Below are 16,661 nucleotides of genomic sequence, written 5' to 3'. Positions count from 1 at the left end.
GGATTTTACACTAGCGTGCTTACACGAGTCTTATTTAAAGCTACCGGGCCAGCAAACGAAACATTCTTTATTTCCTGTTTTATTTTTGCTTTTGCTGTAAAAAGCCTAGCTCCCTCTCTTCTTATGTACAAGCTGAACGCCACTGTAGTCATCAAGAGAGACAGGGTTCATATTTACGAAAAGTAACTGCAAGTTTTCCGTTACTTTTAGTTAATTTTGCAAAAAAAGTAATTAAGTTATCGTTACAGATACTTTTTCAAAAAGTAACGATTCACAGTTGCAAGATACCACAAGAAGTAGCGAGATACAGTATCTCGATGCTATCGCGATACTACCCAAGACTGGTTCAGACACATGGGAGTAAGGCTCTGCGAGGTTGTGCACTCCGATGTGTTTGAACCTCGCCAAGCACAATCCAAGCTTGGAGGATGTGCTGGTAGTGGACTCGAAGTTCCGTCACTGTTCGCATTTCATTTGAACCGATGGTACTAGTGGATTTCATTCAGAAATATTTCTTCAATTTTCATTCATTTATCATCAGCACACTTTCGATTGTATATAGGGTGGTTCAAGTCACGAGGCTCGATCTAAAATGGGCCGTAAAAATCGACGCCTGCACGTAGCCATCTAAACTTTTCGTCAAAGGTGTATTTCTCAGGTCGGTTTTTTCTTGTAAAACTACAAAGCGTAGTTCTCTTTTAGTAAAAAAATAGGACCAAGAAGCTTGCCAGGGTCTATGTCGGGCGGTGACCCAGACGATGAACTCCAGTAGCGGGCTACGCTTGCCGTTCGTATTGATAGATGGCGTCGGAAGCAGCGTCTGAACAGAGCCGTGTATTGGGAGAGTTTGGCCAATAGGCGGGGCAAAGGCCGCCGCCAGCGCCGAATATTCCCCCCGCGCCTAGAGCGTAAACTAAATTTGTGACACAGTGTCGACCAATTAGGAGACCGCGACGTCACAATATTGCAAACGACATTTAAAGCGTGAAATAGAAGCGTTCAATCTCGGCCTCTTTACTCCATCTCACAATTGCCTGCAGTGAAGACAAAGGCACAGGCGCGTGAGCCTAGCTCAGCAAAACGCTTTTGTTTGTACGAAAATTCGTGCATAGAAGGCACTTTCCAAAGCCGCGCGCTAGTGTCCTTGCCTTTGTCTGCACTGCTGATGTTTGTGCAGATGGAGTATAGGTGACAGTTCGCTCTGGGCCGGCTTGCTAGAACAGCGTCTAAGCTCAGACTAACTTAAAAAAAAAAAAAAAAAAACAGTGGTGGGGCGCGCGAGCGTTTTGAGACGCGGAGTTCCGCTCGGCTCGTGCGCTGGCTTTGGCAGTGCTTTCTTTCCCCGTCTCGGCTGAGACGCTGTTTCTAGCAAGTCGGCCCTGGTTTGGAGCGCACGTTCGTTTATTCTACACTTGAATATTGGCGTGACTAAAACCTCACATGAACAAAGTTTTTAGTCACCGAGAGCTAAACCTTTTCACTCTAGCGACGTTAGAACAGCTCAAATTAGTCGTGTCACAAATCTAGAGCTCGCGACCACCGCTAGGGGCTGTTTCGCGGCCTGTGGTTGGCCCCGAGATGCTCGCCTATTCCAACCAATGTATGGCCAAACTCTCTCAATAAACGGCTCTGCGTCTGAAGTGCAGCCGACCAGCGAAATATAGGAGACGACACGCAGACGAAGTCCGTTGGCAGCAAATGCAGACGCGTTTTTTTACTTTAAGTTTTGCTTTTATTGTTCGCATTCATATTTGAACCGAAGGTACCCTTTAAAAAGATTACATTCATTTTAATAAACCACGGTGGTCGCGAACTGTCGCGATTAAGAGGTAGCGCCATCTATAATACGAACGACAAACACCCCGCTACTGGACCCCTGTCGTCTGCGCTGCTGCCCGCCGTAGACCCTGGCAACTTTCTTGGCCTTATTTTTTTACAGAAACAGAGCTGCGCTTTGTAATTCTATAAGAAAAAACCGACCCGTGAATTACACCTTTGACGAAAAGTTTAGATTGCTACGTACAGGCGTCGATTTTTACGGTCCATTTTAGATCGAGCCTGGCGACTTGAACTACCCTATATATAGTATAGTACAGAATAGTATAGTATAGTATAGGTATAGTATACTATAGTATGGTATAGTATAGTATATAATTCGTACCAGCGTTTGTAACGTCCTGCTTTGTGGAGTGCTCTGCCCTTGCCCACGAGCAGAGTGTCGAACCGATATTTTTATTGGTTCGGTTCGGGTTCGGGTTCACGGCTTTCGGTTCAGTTCCGGTTCAGTTCCGGGGCGCAAAAAATAACGGTTCAAACCGGTTCGAACCGGTTCGAACCGGTTTGAACCGCTAAATTGAGAATATATTTTCCGCGTTGTTCTGTCAATAGGCGCTATTTAGGCCGTGAACTCTAACTGCTGTAAACGATCTGATTTTTGCGGGGACCTATTTTTGAGAATTTCGCGAATCGCCTACAATTCGCGAAAAATGGGTCCCGCAAACAATTTCGGTAAAATGTAAACAGATTGAAATTTATATTGAGATTTCACCGCGTCGAGAAAATTACAACCCGCGAATTATTCCAAAACTTCAGCTTTGACCTAAATCGCAAAATATTGAGCCCACGAAAAATAGTCGTTTACAATATATAGTTTTTTTTAATTGTTTGTTCAATTCAGTTTTATTCTCAGGTACCAAAATTATAAAATTCTGTTATTTATTCCTACACAACAAGAAAGGAAAATCTACATTAACATACAAAACGTCGTGTATATACGACTCAACATTCCTTCGTTTGCCAGAGTCACATACATTGTACCTGAATCGAAATGTTTTCGCGAAGTGAAGTAGGTTGCCTGAAATACCCGTGATTGGTACAACTTTGTATCGCAGTATTAGATGTTGAATCGTGGTTTTTCCCTTGAACTAAGGAATTAATTACAGTGAATAATCATCAAATGGGCACCTCGTCGCCATATATATCATGACATGTGTTTTACGGAATACGTTTCACAATATATATATGATGACGAGACGACTGAGCTTAAGGGAATATAATTTTCAAAATGTCACGAAAGTCACGGGACAAGTCCTTCCAGTCTATATTTTATAGGAACACTAAGCGACAATCGCAATGCTTGTTTTTCTAACTAGCATATTGTTTGCTCTCAGCACCATGATGCGGGCGACGAATCATGCGAAAAGGAGTGGCTGAAATTGTTCACTCTAATCTATGAGCAACTTAGTACTGAGATCGAATCTGACCTGAAACAGTGCTTACCCATGTGAACATTTTCTTATATTGGATAAACTGGCATAGCCTGGATGCTGAGGTTTGCTCTTGACAAAATGCAAGTCAATTTAATTTGCAAATAAGCATCACCCTCGCTAATTTATGATTTTTGTTAAATAGAACAAAGTGGTATTTCATGCTCTACTCAATTCGGAAGCTACCTAATTGGACACTTTCTGAGAGTTTAAGTGTGCAATCGTCATAGTTCCACCACTCGTTCCAGTAAAAAAAGGCGATAGTAAAAACACATAAAAAACGCGATAATAAACTTCTATATATTTGAGAAGTTATATATGCGTGAGGAACACATATAGTTATTTAAATTAGCTTCAAAATAATAAAAAAAAACATTATTTATATCTTTTCAAAATCACCTATAACGTGTCTATAGAGGATAAAAGCGCCGAAAAATATTTGCCGAACATCTTTCAGATAATTTAAAGGCGCATTTACTTATATATCTTGGAGGTGAGAATCTTCTATTTATGCTGCCAAATCTTCAGACAGGAATTAAGTATATTTTTATTATCATCGATAAATTTGACTTTATGAAGTTCACATAACCGCCTGAGACCGACACGGAAGGACGATACTCGAAAATACGCCAGCTGTTGTGTCTTCGGCAACGTGTTTTTGTTAGCTGTTTTGCAGTGTAAACTAGTGGGTTGCAGGGCATGCCAAAAAACACTGTGGTCACATGATATATCGGAAGGCAAATACACGAAATGTGCAGAAATAAGGAGATGACACGCAATTTTTTTCTAAATAATCCCTTACACAACGCTTTACTGCAAAAAGAAATGCATAGAAATGCATAAAATGATATTCCTAATTAAACATAGATTCCGCGCAGGGCAAACAAAGATTTTTTAGAATCCTAATATAAATCACTTTTGGGCATCAGCTTGCCTCAGCTCGAAACGTCGCGGGATACTACCTCGGGAGGCTAATGTTATCTTAGGTTTTACGTGCACTTGTTTTGAGACCTTACTTCATGACTCTGTTCTTTATCAGTCATGTGCTCCAACATTTCATTAGGCTGCCGTATATCATCGCGAGACTGCTATAAATACTACACAACTTTACACATTGGACGTCTACTGCTGGTGTTGCGAACGTCGCACTTCACCAGAAAGCTGAAGTATTTAACATGGTTTGCACGTGACGTAATCGCACTAGATACTGGTTGACATTGCGAGTTGTTCTTGCTGAGAAAATCAAATCCGGTTTGGCAAAATGCACGCTGCAAAAGTTTCGCGCTCAGTGCAAGCTATGTATTTGAGAGGCACACATTTTTCTTGTTGGTACATCGTCGTTAGGCACGGCGCGAGTATCTGGCACGACGAAAACGTGCTTTCTGGCAAGAGTGTTTTTACAAATAAAAGTTGTACCAACTACCCATCTGTCACTATCGTTTCCAGGCCACGCTTTCTAGTCTGCGCCGAAAATGTGGGGCAGAGGAATCTTTACGACACAGTATGCTTTAAAACTACCCCCCTCCCCACTCCCTTTTTTTTGAGTTGCTCCTCAAGATACTTTTTATTCCTCAGGGATTGCCTGCTCCGTATTGAGTGGTGTTCACTCGACAATTATATTTGTGTCACTTGTTAACAGTAATTCTTCCTTGCTTTAACTTTGCACCAAACTGTGAAGGTTAAACAAAATACAGGGCGGTCGAAACTTGGAGAACTTGAGAGCGACACTCCTGTGAGACTTAGAGCGGCTGCCAACGTTCGGCTATCCCCGTGAGGCCACTAGGATCTTTCTTTTCAGGTATCCCTCCCGTACACACTAATAGTTCCATGTAACGTCCGACTAATACGTCACATTTAGACCCTTGAACACTTCTATTCTTGGGACAACTTTCTGAGGCAGTTCAGCAATAACGAAAACATGTTTGGGAGCCTCAATGGTGTGCATACACGTAAAATGGGTCGTGCAGCATCTTTTTTTTTTTTTTTACCTTAAGTTCAATAAATACCGCTAAGTTGTAATCCTTGACGTTGATAACTTGCAAAAGCATCCATTAGTTTGCCCCTCCGCGAAATGGCAGGCAGTCGAAAGAAAGAAATGAAACAGCTTTCCCCTCCTCAACTCACAATTAGAACTATATCAGCCACGTGATCTGATCCTAATATATACACCGTCAGTGTTTATCATAGTCAAACGCAGGGTTGGCAAAGCATAGAGCATGGGCTGATCTTCAGATATAGCTTTAGTTGGGCTATAGTGCCCGAGCCCCACTAAAGCGACAAACAGAAACAAACGACAGCGGCTAGCCTTAGACCAGAGTATTTCGCGATTTGACAGGCTTTGTAGAATAAAGAAGGCTATGCTCAAACACGAGTATCATGCACACGATGGTACCATTTGCAGGCTTGTAAACACTCGTGCTAACTTCGCGAGTACCGAACAACTCAAAGCCGTATAAAGGCACCATCGCGAACATGCTGCATGTGTCTGAGGCTTGTCGCTTTCGTTTGTTTCTGTTTCTAGCTCTAGTGGGACTCGGGCCCATCATAATCTTTGAGTTGAACACGAGCGTTACCCGAATGTTTGGCGATACTGGTTGTCATGAACCAGAGCATTTGACTCGGGATCATGACAATCGGGTACATCATGGTGTCACGTGACTCTCAGTGTGAAGTTGTGATGTCATGTGACGTCACGGTATCAACAACGTTAATAGATCTAGCGACGTCCTCAATTCGAATGGACTTAACGCGGTGAGTCACGTGACGTCACGGGGTCACGTGATGTGACATTACTTGACAGCATGTCTTGACATCATAACGTCACGTGACATTGTGACACATGGCTAATCATGTGCCAATAAGAAAGCGCCGCAAAAAACCAGGATTTATTATACATTGCAATTCTGTATATGACGATTTGATCAATACGTAGAGGAATACACGTGCCAATAATAATAAATTTGTAATACTAACAAAAAAAATACCGTGAACCGTTTTGAACCGGTTACCGTTATATTTTTTTCCGGTTCAGTTCCGGTTCAGTTCCAAGATGGCGGCGAAGATTTCGGTTCGGTTCAGTTCCGGTTCGGTTAAAAATAACGGTTCTGTTCCGGTTTTCGGTTCGGTTCGGTTCCGGTTCGACACCCTGCCCACGAGTGCGCTGCGGCGAAGTGAGGCACGCAAAATCGCGGTGCCTACCTTGCTGTTCTTGCTTCACTGCAGCACACCAGTGCGCGGCGAGAAGCGCCCTCAATGAAGGTAACTAACCCGCCAGAACGGGAATCGAACCGGGGTGAACAAATGTGACAGAGCATAAAGCCAACACGGTCATCACCTTCCGACCGCGTTCCTCGTTCGCCGGCTGTTCAGCGCTTTACGTAAGCTTTCAATTTGGTTTTCTGCCGGCTTCAGAATGGCTGATCAAAAGGCTCAATATGAGCGCGTCTTGAGTTCAAACGGACAAAAAGGTGCGATGCTACGGGAGCGTCTATAGAGACCATCTCGCTGCTGACAAACAAGCCGAAGTTTGCGACCACCAGGTGTGAGCAGTGTGCTTGCCCAGGAACCAGATGCAGCTCCACCGCAGACGTGTGACGTTTGCGGGGGCGATGCATCGGCGTATAGAGCCAGGTTTTTGTTTATTTGTGCAGCAGTCTCTCTAAACAAATGTTAATGCGACTGTGCGAATGCAGTCAACGGTACGCAAGCGCGTTCTTCGGTAAATACCATAGAGAGTGCTTCCCAGTGTAAAAATTGTTACCCATGTCCGATACTTCATCGGTCTGCAATGTTCGTAATGCAAACATTTTAATTCCTTCACAAGACACGAACTGCAAGAAAGCGAGAAAGAGAGAGGGTTGCATTTTTAATAAAAAAAGAAAAGCGGCAGAGGTAATAAACGAGGCCAAAATAATGCACGCCCGTGTTTACAGAAACTATAACGTAGACGCGTGTCCAGAATTATACTACATGACGGTTCTACGCGATTTTCGCCAGGCTGCCTTTTTAGATATTCGACGCACGCCCCACGCGGCGCGGGCGTCGTTTGATATCCTGTCAGCACGAGGCAGGAAATATAAAGCACCCCAGCAGACCCAGGTGCCATATGCGTCGCCGGTGAGCTCGCTACGGCACAATGAGGGGAACCAGACGGGTCTGAACGCAGTCTTGAGCCGCCCATAAATCAAATGCTACCTTATCCTCGACTCCAAAAGCCCCACCAAATCCCGCCGCGGCTATGCAGCCTAGGAGCCGGTTAGCCTCTCTCCCTCCATCTTTCCTCCCATGCGCAGCACTTGACCGTACTCTCCCAGAAACAGCGTCTCTCTAGCGCTCCATCATCATAAGATGAAAGAAAAGGAGGAGAGAACCCCTGACGAGGAGAAGAGCACGCTCTCCATCCCCGACCAATCACAGCGATGCATCGTTAGCTACGCGCGCGCCCTCGTCCGGAAAGAACGCGAAACAGTGCCGGCTAAAACGAAACCAAACAAAACGAAGCTTTCCATCCCAGGAGCGTGGCAGCGTGAGCCGCGCGTAGTGCGGCTGTGCGGGATCCGTTTTTGACGCGAAGCCGCGGTTTGTATTGTCAAAGCGGCGGCGGCGACGCGTCCCGTAGTTCCGACGCGGATTCGACGTCCGAAATCATGTTTCCCTGTGGATAGAAACAGAGAAGAGCTTCGCCGATGTCAGCGCCGGCGCGGCGGCGTCAGCGTGCTTCAAAATGGTCGCTGCTGCTGCTGCGCTCCCCGAGGCGAGCAACGCCGTTGTTTGAAGTGCCTGCTCTGGATTTCGCCTCCTGGAACGCCGGCATCGGTTCCTTTATCTGAGGTTGTGCGGTGCGTGCAACATTCGGTTCTAGGCGTTCGCGTCGCCTCCTCTCTGGATTACCACTGCGGCGCCGTGGTCTGTCCGTGGTCGCCGCCAGCGTCGTCGCCTTCGATAACAACTGGAGGACATCCAACGTTTGCCGGTAAGTTGGCAAGACACCGCCGACGGCGCGGTCTTTGAACTGCGCGCGGTTACTCACTTTTCTTGACGTGGACTGCTGATGTGGCCATGGCTACCGAGTCGTTTGCCCACTGTATTTGTCGTTCCTTCTCTTTTTTGCTTTGTTTAGGAGCGACTGTAGATTTATGCCAAGCATTTCCAGGCAACCGGCGCAGGGAGAGCTACTTCAGTCGTCCGCCCTCCAGCGAGAGCTTCTTACCTTCGATAATGCTCCCACGTCTCGTGAGCTTTGAACACCCACACGTGGCCCAAGCACGACGGAAGTCATGTTGCACGCGAAGGGGGCGGATCTTCTCTCGCAGATCTTACGCTGCAATGAGCTATATGGATATATGCCTCTTCCCCTCACACTCTAATGGGTGGTCTGGTCCCAAACGTAAATAAATGTATTTATTCCAACTCACGAATCACTTCGAGGTATACAAAGGTTGTTGAACATCTACGCAAAGGTCAAAGACTACCGCCAAAAGCACGCCAGGAATTTTTTCCCGGGTGATGGATTCATCGTTTACACGCAAAGAAACAAAACCGCGTCAGTTCAAAGGAAAGCGATCGTTTCCCTCAAGTTTAGTTTCCGATTGAATACGCCACGCAGAAAAATTGACGTAATGCGTAACTGACGGAATAAAAACGGCGGGGCGGGTGTTTGGAACTCTCCAGCGCGCGCTCCACGCTTTCCGTCGTGCTTCTGCTGCGTGGCGCGCTCGAAACGCACGAGACGCCGACGCCTTGCCGATGGTAGGAGGCTGGTGCTGGAGGCGGGACATTTGACGCTCTTCTCTGTCGCGTTTTCACCTTGTCGGTGACTGTACAACACAAGAACATATCGCTCAGGCATATATGCTTCCAGGTCATCACACTCAGGCTCGAATGGAGACACAGGCGACCGAAGATCACCGAACATACGCCAAGAAGAGAAAAGAGACAGAGAGATAAAAAAGACAGCATAAACGTGATCACGCGAATTTAAATGCAAACCTGTATGGATCGGAAATGTGTGCCGAACATAATGAGTACAGCGCGACCAATATGCTCAGAAGAAATTAAAAAAAAAAAATAAAAGACTCCGGCTCGTGATCGTCGAACGTGTCCTTCGGTCAAACCAATCGCGCGAACGAAACGGCAGGGTCCCCTCGCGGTTGCTGTGCTGGTTAAGGCACCGTCGACCGCTGCTCGGAAAGAAGTGGGCCAGTCGCTGCGTCGGTCGTGCCTTGGCGGGGGGCGGTGCATGACCGATGGACAGAGTACGTCGACGCGACGCGGCATGCACCGGCCAACACTGCAGCTGCGCGATGTGTTCTTGGGGGGGAGCTCGTTTTTCTCGGCGCCGTTCCTCTCGGGACGATTTGCTGCCTCGTTTCCGCCGACGGGCGTCCTCCTTTTCTTGTTCCCAGGGTGCACCCCGTACACCTAGCGTGTTGTTCACGTACTCGACTGAAGAACTGTCGGAAGCAGGGTTCTTTTTCACTTTTCTCCGAAGGGCAGCTTTTGTCCCTTTTTAACAGATGTGTTAGGTTAATCGGTCTCGACAAACGGGCTCCGTGCCGCGATATGTTAGCGTTTGCTTCGATGGAAAGTAGGGACGAAGCATAGAAGCGGTGGGAGCGCACAGAAACTCCACTCACTGACAGGTTAAGGGTCACGTGGCGTGGCGGGTACCCCCCCAGAGAGTCATTATAATCGACGCTAGAGGTTCAACTGGCGCTAGTGTCTACGCGAGTAGGGTGGAAAGTTGGGCTAGTTGGTAGTTATTCATCTTGGTTTTAAAAGCGCACAAAAGACGAGGACAGAGTAAGAAACACAAACGATGGACGAGCGCTCACTCGCAACTGATAGGTTTTATTGGAACCTCAGGAAACACTGTCTTACTCTGTCCTCGTCTTTTGTGCACTTTTAAAACCAAGATGTCTATGCGACTTCCGTGACGCAAATTGATGCAGACAACAACCAGTCTACTTTTGCGGTGTTCCTGTGCTTTCCTATGGCAAAACGTTTGCGAATTTTGTCCCTTCGCCAGAAAATAACACGGAACACTTTGGTTATTTCGTCGTACCGAATAGTACGTACCTTAATTAACATTATAAAAGTGTAATTGCTTTAGTCGACGCATTTTGTTCATCAGTGTTTAACTTCGCCACATATCAGTCCCAAACATGTGTTCCGCAGCAGGTGTGTAAAAACAAGCGACTATTCAAAGCAAAACTACAATCAAAAAGAATATAGAGTATGTTCAAGGCTCGCCAGCATTCCGGTGACGCTTTTATATTGATAAAATGCCAGTCCTGCCACTATATGAAAATGACTTCGTCGTGCATGACCGGATAAAACATTCAAAACGTGAAGAATAAAGTACGTGGGCCATGAAAGGTGTCTCTTCGTATTCTTTTCTCTGCCAAGCAGCTTTTATCGGGCACTTGTTCTCGAAGGTTTCGAGCGTTCGGGTGATATTTTGAACATAGAACAAGCATCTTCGCACGGAGCGGAAAGAATAAAGCGGTACTTACTTTTTTTAAAATTGAAATATATTACATGGCCTTCAATTTATTTAGATCGTACATACACGCGGGTAGTTACCGATCCACTGTTACTGCGTAGTTCTTGCCGTCTCCCTTAATTGACGCCGTAAGTGACTACGTCACAACATGGCGTCTCGGTCCAAACAAACCGTTGCTAGGGACGTTGCTATGGACTAATGCATGGAGACTCCACATGAGGCTAGGTTTTTGCTTACAAGTAAGTAAATATTTTTTTGTAAGCAATCTAACTTCTTCATATCTAATTATGAAGACGTTCTTGTCGTCTCAGTGACGTACTGCAGCAATGAAAGCCATCTCTCAAGTATCACACTCCGCTTTGCTTTGGTAGCAGACGACACGATAGATTTGCTGGCCTCTGTTGCAGCGCCGTCTCTGTTGAATTACGTCGGTAAACGAGCGACAAAAACAAATGCATCGCCATGGCCGTAAAAGCTTCCGCAATGTGCGTTTTTTTTTATTTTAATTTTTTTTATATGAAGGACCCAGCTTACTTCAGAGGGGTGAAAATGCAGTAAAATCAAAAGATGTCATGCAGCTCAGTTATGACGACGACCTGAAGTGCATTGCGGGCATAGTGCAGGCCAGCATGAGAAACAAATCGTACGCCGTCGGGGTTGGTCGTTTAATATTATTATTATTGAGGTTGTCAGGTTGTTGAAGAATTGCATGTCTATCGCGATTTCGTAGTATTTTGTTTTTTTCCCCCCTTGGTATACATCAAATTCCGGAGATGTGTTCTTTTGGTGAAGATCTCCATCGAACCCGCTATGCGAGTACAATCTGTAATAAATTCACCATATTTTTTTTTTTATCAGGTTTTTTGGCGCTTTGGGGTCTCAAGAATCTTTCTTCGCGTGATGGTTACAACCATGCAGGTACGAAGCACCCTCCCATAGCGCGAGTGCGCAAACAAAATCTGGGATCTTAACTGATTGCCTGAAGTGCTTTTCTCACGGGTGCAATGCGATCTTTTAGCAGACGATCATCTCGATCGACGCCCAGGCTTTCAATAAACCATATTTTGCATCGCACCCCACTATGAATTCTTATAAGTTTCTGAAACTCATTATATTTCAACCAAATGCAATATCAGAATATCGTCTTTATTCCCACGATTCAAACGACGGTACCGGCTTGGCCGGCCGGCCGGGGTGTGGCAGACGGCATACTTCTTGCATTCGTCGTCTGCTGCAGGCATCTTCAGGACCGGAAGTTGGAGTCGTATATATTTCAGAGACAAGGGATTTCCGGTACACTTCTGTCGAAACATATATGACATACAAGCTTTCTATATATGTGATTTTTAGAAGTTTAAATTCTACTCCTGATTTTTGAGCGGTCGAGTTTTCGTAGCGAAACCTAACCTGTATTTGTCCACAACAATGACAATAGCAACGGTTTGTTTGGACCTATGACGTCACACTTACGGAGTCAATTTCCAGATGTCTTTCGTTCGTTTGGCACGTATATCCCTCATGCTTAAAAGCGCCGACGTTGTGTTCGCGCTAACAGTCTCCGACAGAGCACAAAAATACACGTACGAAGCCGTTTTAGCACCGTTTTACTGCGATTATTTAAAAGAAAAACACCGTAACTGACCAATTATTTCGTCGGCCTGACTGAGAAATGTTCCAAGCTACCTAGTACGTATGAATTATTCGGGATATTTGCTCTTATGATTGAGCGCCAGGCGAAAATTCACTTACTTTTTCCATAGAAATGCATTACCGGAAGTAAATTTTCGACTGGTTGATGTCTGCTTCAACTTGCGACAGCACACTAGCGCCACTTGAACCTCTAGCGTACATTATAATAACTCTATGGTCCCCCCTGCAGCGTCTGGACGGATGGATGAATAAATGTTACTGGGCTTTTATAACGGGCGGTAGCTTGCGCCGCCTAGCCTAAGTTATCATTATCGTTTGGCAGCCAATGAGATTGCGGCATAAGCCGATCAGAACGGCGAAGGACCAATCAGGATGCAAGTAGCGCGAGCGTGATTGGCCATACCCCGCGTTTCTATAAAGGGGCACTGACACACCACGGGTCATATGTTTGTATTTCTTTTTTTGTTGCCTAAAACGATGCAAGTTGTTGTCATAGAATAGACACACAAAAAAGAAGAAAACACGAAACTACAAAAGATTTCTTACCCGTGCGTTCGTCCTTTTATTTTTGGCGCCCTTTTCTCCCTCTTCTCACCTCCTCGCTTTTTATTAATTTATGACGTCAAAAATTATGAAATTTATAAGCTTTGTAAACGACAATTTACACAGAAAGAATAAAAACTCTGAAAATAGACGAGGGACAGTCACTCACAGTTCTTTAAACGAGCAACGACATTTACATAAGCGACGACATTTATTTTCTAGTATTTTCGTCTTCCCTAAATTTCTCCGTGACCAAAGTGGTTTTCGCAATGTGAGAGGCATCATCTAAATGTCGTTGCTCGTTGAAAGAACTTTCAGTGTCTGTCCCTCGTCCATTTTCAGTGTTTTTATTCCCTCTGTGTGAATTGTCGTCTATCCAAGGGGCTCTGCAACGTGTAAGCGACATTTTTATAATATTTGATAACGGCATTCGTAGAGCATGTTTTTTTTTTTTTTTTTTTTTTTTTTTTTAACGCAGTTGCGAACGCATTACGGCTTTTCATTTTGACATACCAAAAATAGGAGTCCGGAGTGATGTCGTCTCCTTACTTTTTTACCCTCCCTCGGAAAACATGGTGGCGCTGGTAGCGCTCGGATGGTCGGTGAGTCGGAGAATCGAACGAGTTCTCTTTTCTTAGGTGCCCGACGACCTCTCAGACTTCGAAAAAGAAATCGTCAAACGGTCAAAACAACTGGGTTTCGTGTCTGTGTACCGCTTCAGTTGCGACTCCGCCGGGGCAGCCTTTCACGCAGAACCGGTGCGACGTGGCCCCTCACGTCGCTTACAAAAAGTTCACTGCTCGTCCTCTTCGACCTCACAAAATTTCCGAGAATTTCAGATCGCTGAAAAGGCCCTAAAAGAACTTCAAATGCGAAAGTGAAGCGTCGTCTGCTCACAGCGATAGGCGGCAGGCTTGGAGAAGGGCGGCTGATTACGGGACGCCGGGCGGACACGACACTAACCGCTCATTCACACTGGAAGCGGATCCGTGTTCGCAAAGCAGTTGCGAACGCAGTTGTATAAAGATCCAGTACAATGGCACGCGCACTCGATGACATCAAGTGCGCGTGCCATTGTACTGGATCTTTATACAACCGCGTTCGCAACCGCTTTGCGAACGCGGATCCGCTTCTAGTGCGAATGAGCGGTTAGGGTCGGGACGGTTCGGAGGCGTGTGAGAAACTCGAGTTGTAGGACGACTCAGTCTTTGACGTCGTTGCACTCGCGCTGATTGTGCGAAAACTTCATTTCTGCTTTGCGATTTTTTCTTCTTTTTTTTTTACTTTACAAATACGAAGTTTTAAAGCTTCGGATCTTGAGGGTAGTGTCCTGCTTTTTGCACAGGGGTTGCGCTGATGTCAGAACGCTAAACTCTTATTGGCTAATCGAAAAAAAAATAGTGGGTAGAGTGTATTGGAAGTCTACCCAGTATCCTCTCAATCAGAGCCAATCAGAGCTCGGCGCCGTTCTGACGTCACCGCTACTCCTGCACAAGAAGCAGACGTCTTTCCCTGCACATAACTTTGCCTCTATTCCAGTCAAAGCTCGGCGACGCGATGTTTACTCTAGTGTCGGTCGTGGGAACTGTGTTCGGTGCAATATGTCAAAAGCCCGTCAGAATTTGACGCGTTTTCGATCAGATGCAGTTGCCACCGCGCACCCTGTAAAGTAAATTTTCCGTTACCCTTGTGAAGTGAAGGTGTGCCTTTTATGCAGCGGGAGCTTAGTCAACACCAATGGGCGTCTTTTGTCTCAGCTGTAGATGTGGGCCAGTGCAGTTCGACCGCTAGCTGATGTCCTTAAGACGTGCACCACGCAGTATGGTTAATTACCGCACGCCGGTACGATGCTCATCCAGTTCGAAACGGCCATGGTATCGAACGGATCCCTGGGTTTTGCAGCGCCACCCCGCATCGATGTGGTGATGCAGGGCCCCTTATCACGCCCTCGGTCTTATGTAACGTCCCGTTCGAAATCTAGCAGTGCCATATTCGTTCGATGACCCCCGCCCCGACGGTGAAGTCATCGCACATGTTAAGTGCATTAAAGACATTAACGAACCCAGATTGTATTACATATTAGACGCCATTTAAAGGCAGACCTGCTCAACCTCGCTCTATAGAAACGACATTCTCAGAGGATATTCTACGTCTTCTATAGAACATGGCGTCAACGTCACAACTATGCACTTGCTTCCATCGTGCGCGTAAAAGTTGTAAACGGCATGCGAACCATCGCCGACAAAAACGTGTTCACCAACCCATCGAGCATCTTTTTTTTTATTAATGTTATTGGTTTTATTTGTTGCGGTGGCAAACGGCATGCGAACCATCGCCGACAAGAACGTGTTCTCCAACCTATCGAGCCTCTTCTTGTTAAGTTAGTGGTTTAATTTGTTGCGGTGGCTCCCTATTTTCGTTATCTCCAGAAACCTCAGGCTAGCCTGTGGTATTATTACTTCGTTAGTTACTATCTGGAAAGCTGACTGTTCGGTTCACTGCCTTCCCTATTGAAAATTCCATCAAGCTACGTAATTTGGGACACTGACTGCCAGTCAGCAGCCTTGGTGGAACGTGATGGACCATCAGACGTCATCTGATGGCCCATCAGATGACGTCTGACTGCCACTGCCAAGGGAATTTCATCATCAAGGGCAGCATTTATATAAGAGTAAAGCTATACGCACTCATAAATATCGCCAAATGCCTCGATAAAACAAAATGTTCGAGAAAAAGAAAAAAAGAAAAAAAGCAGGACCACCGCGGATCGAACCCGCGACCGCTTGCTAATCGGACACTTTAACCGCTATGCTACGCCACCGCTACAGAAACTCGATTTGACTATTCGTTTTATACGAGATGCTTCGGCTGCAAATGCAGTTAAGCCGTCAGCATGTTATGAAAGCACTCGTACATCACTCGCCGTACTTCAGTTCTACTCACCTGCCATGTAGAGTACTTTCGCGTCGTAAAATGATCCTTTTGTTCGCGCGTCATCGGCCCAGTAGACCTGGTACACCTTGTCGTCTTCAACTACACCGCTAAAGTCCCTTACACCGTCGGAACTCACAACAGGCTGGGTCTTGTCGAGTAGAAATTCTACTAAAACATAAGACATTGTAGAGCCAGGGCAGGATCGACAGGTTGGAGCAAGCGGGCAAACAAAACGAGTCGAGAGCGATCGTTCATGAAAGCTCGGCGAAGCCTCTATGGGCGAAGCGAAGTGCGAAGTGTCGTGTTCGACGCTTCGGCGGGCTTCTGATCAAGGTTGTCGGTCGGTTGCGTGTCACATCTCTAACGTCAGCGGTTTTATGGGCTCACGTCCCGAAATCGTTTTCTCGTGCATAGATTACTTTTCGTATTCATAGATTTGACGAAATAGTGGTATCCGAACGAACTTTACGTCCTTTGACGGTACTTCTGTCTAAACGTCAGAGCTTTCTGACATGCAGTCAGAGGCAATCGATGTACAGTCAGAATCACCACCAGGACATCCTGATGGCGTTTCGCGGCGGCCGACTGCCACCAGGAAACCATCAGAAAGCCGACAAGCGGGGTCTGACTGGAGTTTGACTGTCGGTCAGAGTAACTTGTTGGCCAATCAGACATGCTTGACGTACAGTCAGGCACAGTCAGCGGTCCACTAGAAAACATTGACTGCCAAACAGCGTTACATTGATAGATTTTTCCTTCGGGTT

General features: G+C 46.0%; 1 protein-coding gene across 1 annotated transcript in view; it reads left to right on the top strand.

Annotated features, from left to right (window-relative positions):
• Positions 1-7,762: 7,762 nt before the first annotated feature.
• LOC8050805 (vang-like protein 2-B) overlaps positions 7,763-16,661 on the top strand; it is a 176,404-nt gene continuing 167,505 nt past the window's right edge. Inside the window, exon 1 of the mRNA XM_029968776.4 lies at positions 7,763-8,238. The gene's annotated coding sequence lies outside the window, so the exon portion shown is untranslated. The remainder of the gene's footprint in view (positions 8,239-16,661) is intronic.

The sequence above is a fragment of the Ixodes scapularis genome, unplaced genomic scaffold, assembly GCF_016920785.2.
Source record: "Ixodes scapularis isolate PalLabHiFi unplaced genomic scaffold, ASM1692078v2 PGA_scaffold0__279_contigs__length_252992795, whole genome shotgun sequence".
Lineage (NCBI taxonomy): Eukaryota > Metazoa > Arthropoda > Arachnida > Ixodida > Ixodidae > Ixodes > Ixodes scapularis.
Note: the sequence above shows the minus strand (reverse complement) of the source record. Positions and strands in the feature narration are given on the sequence as shown.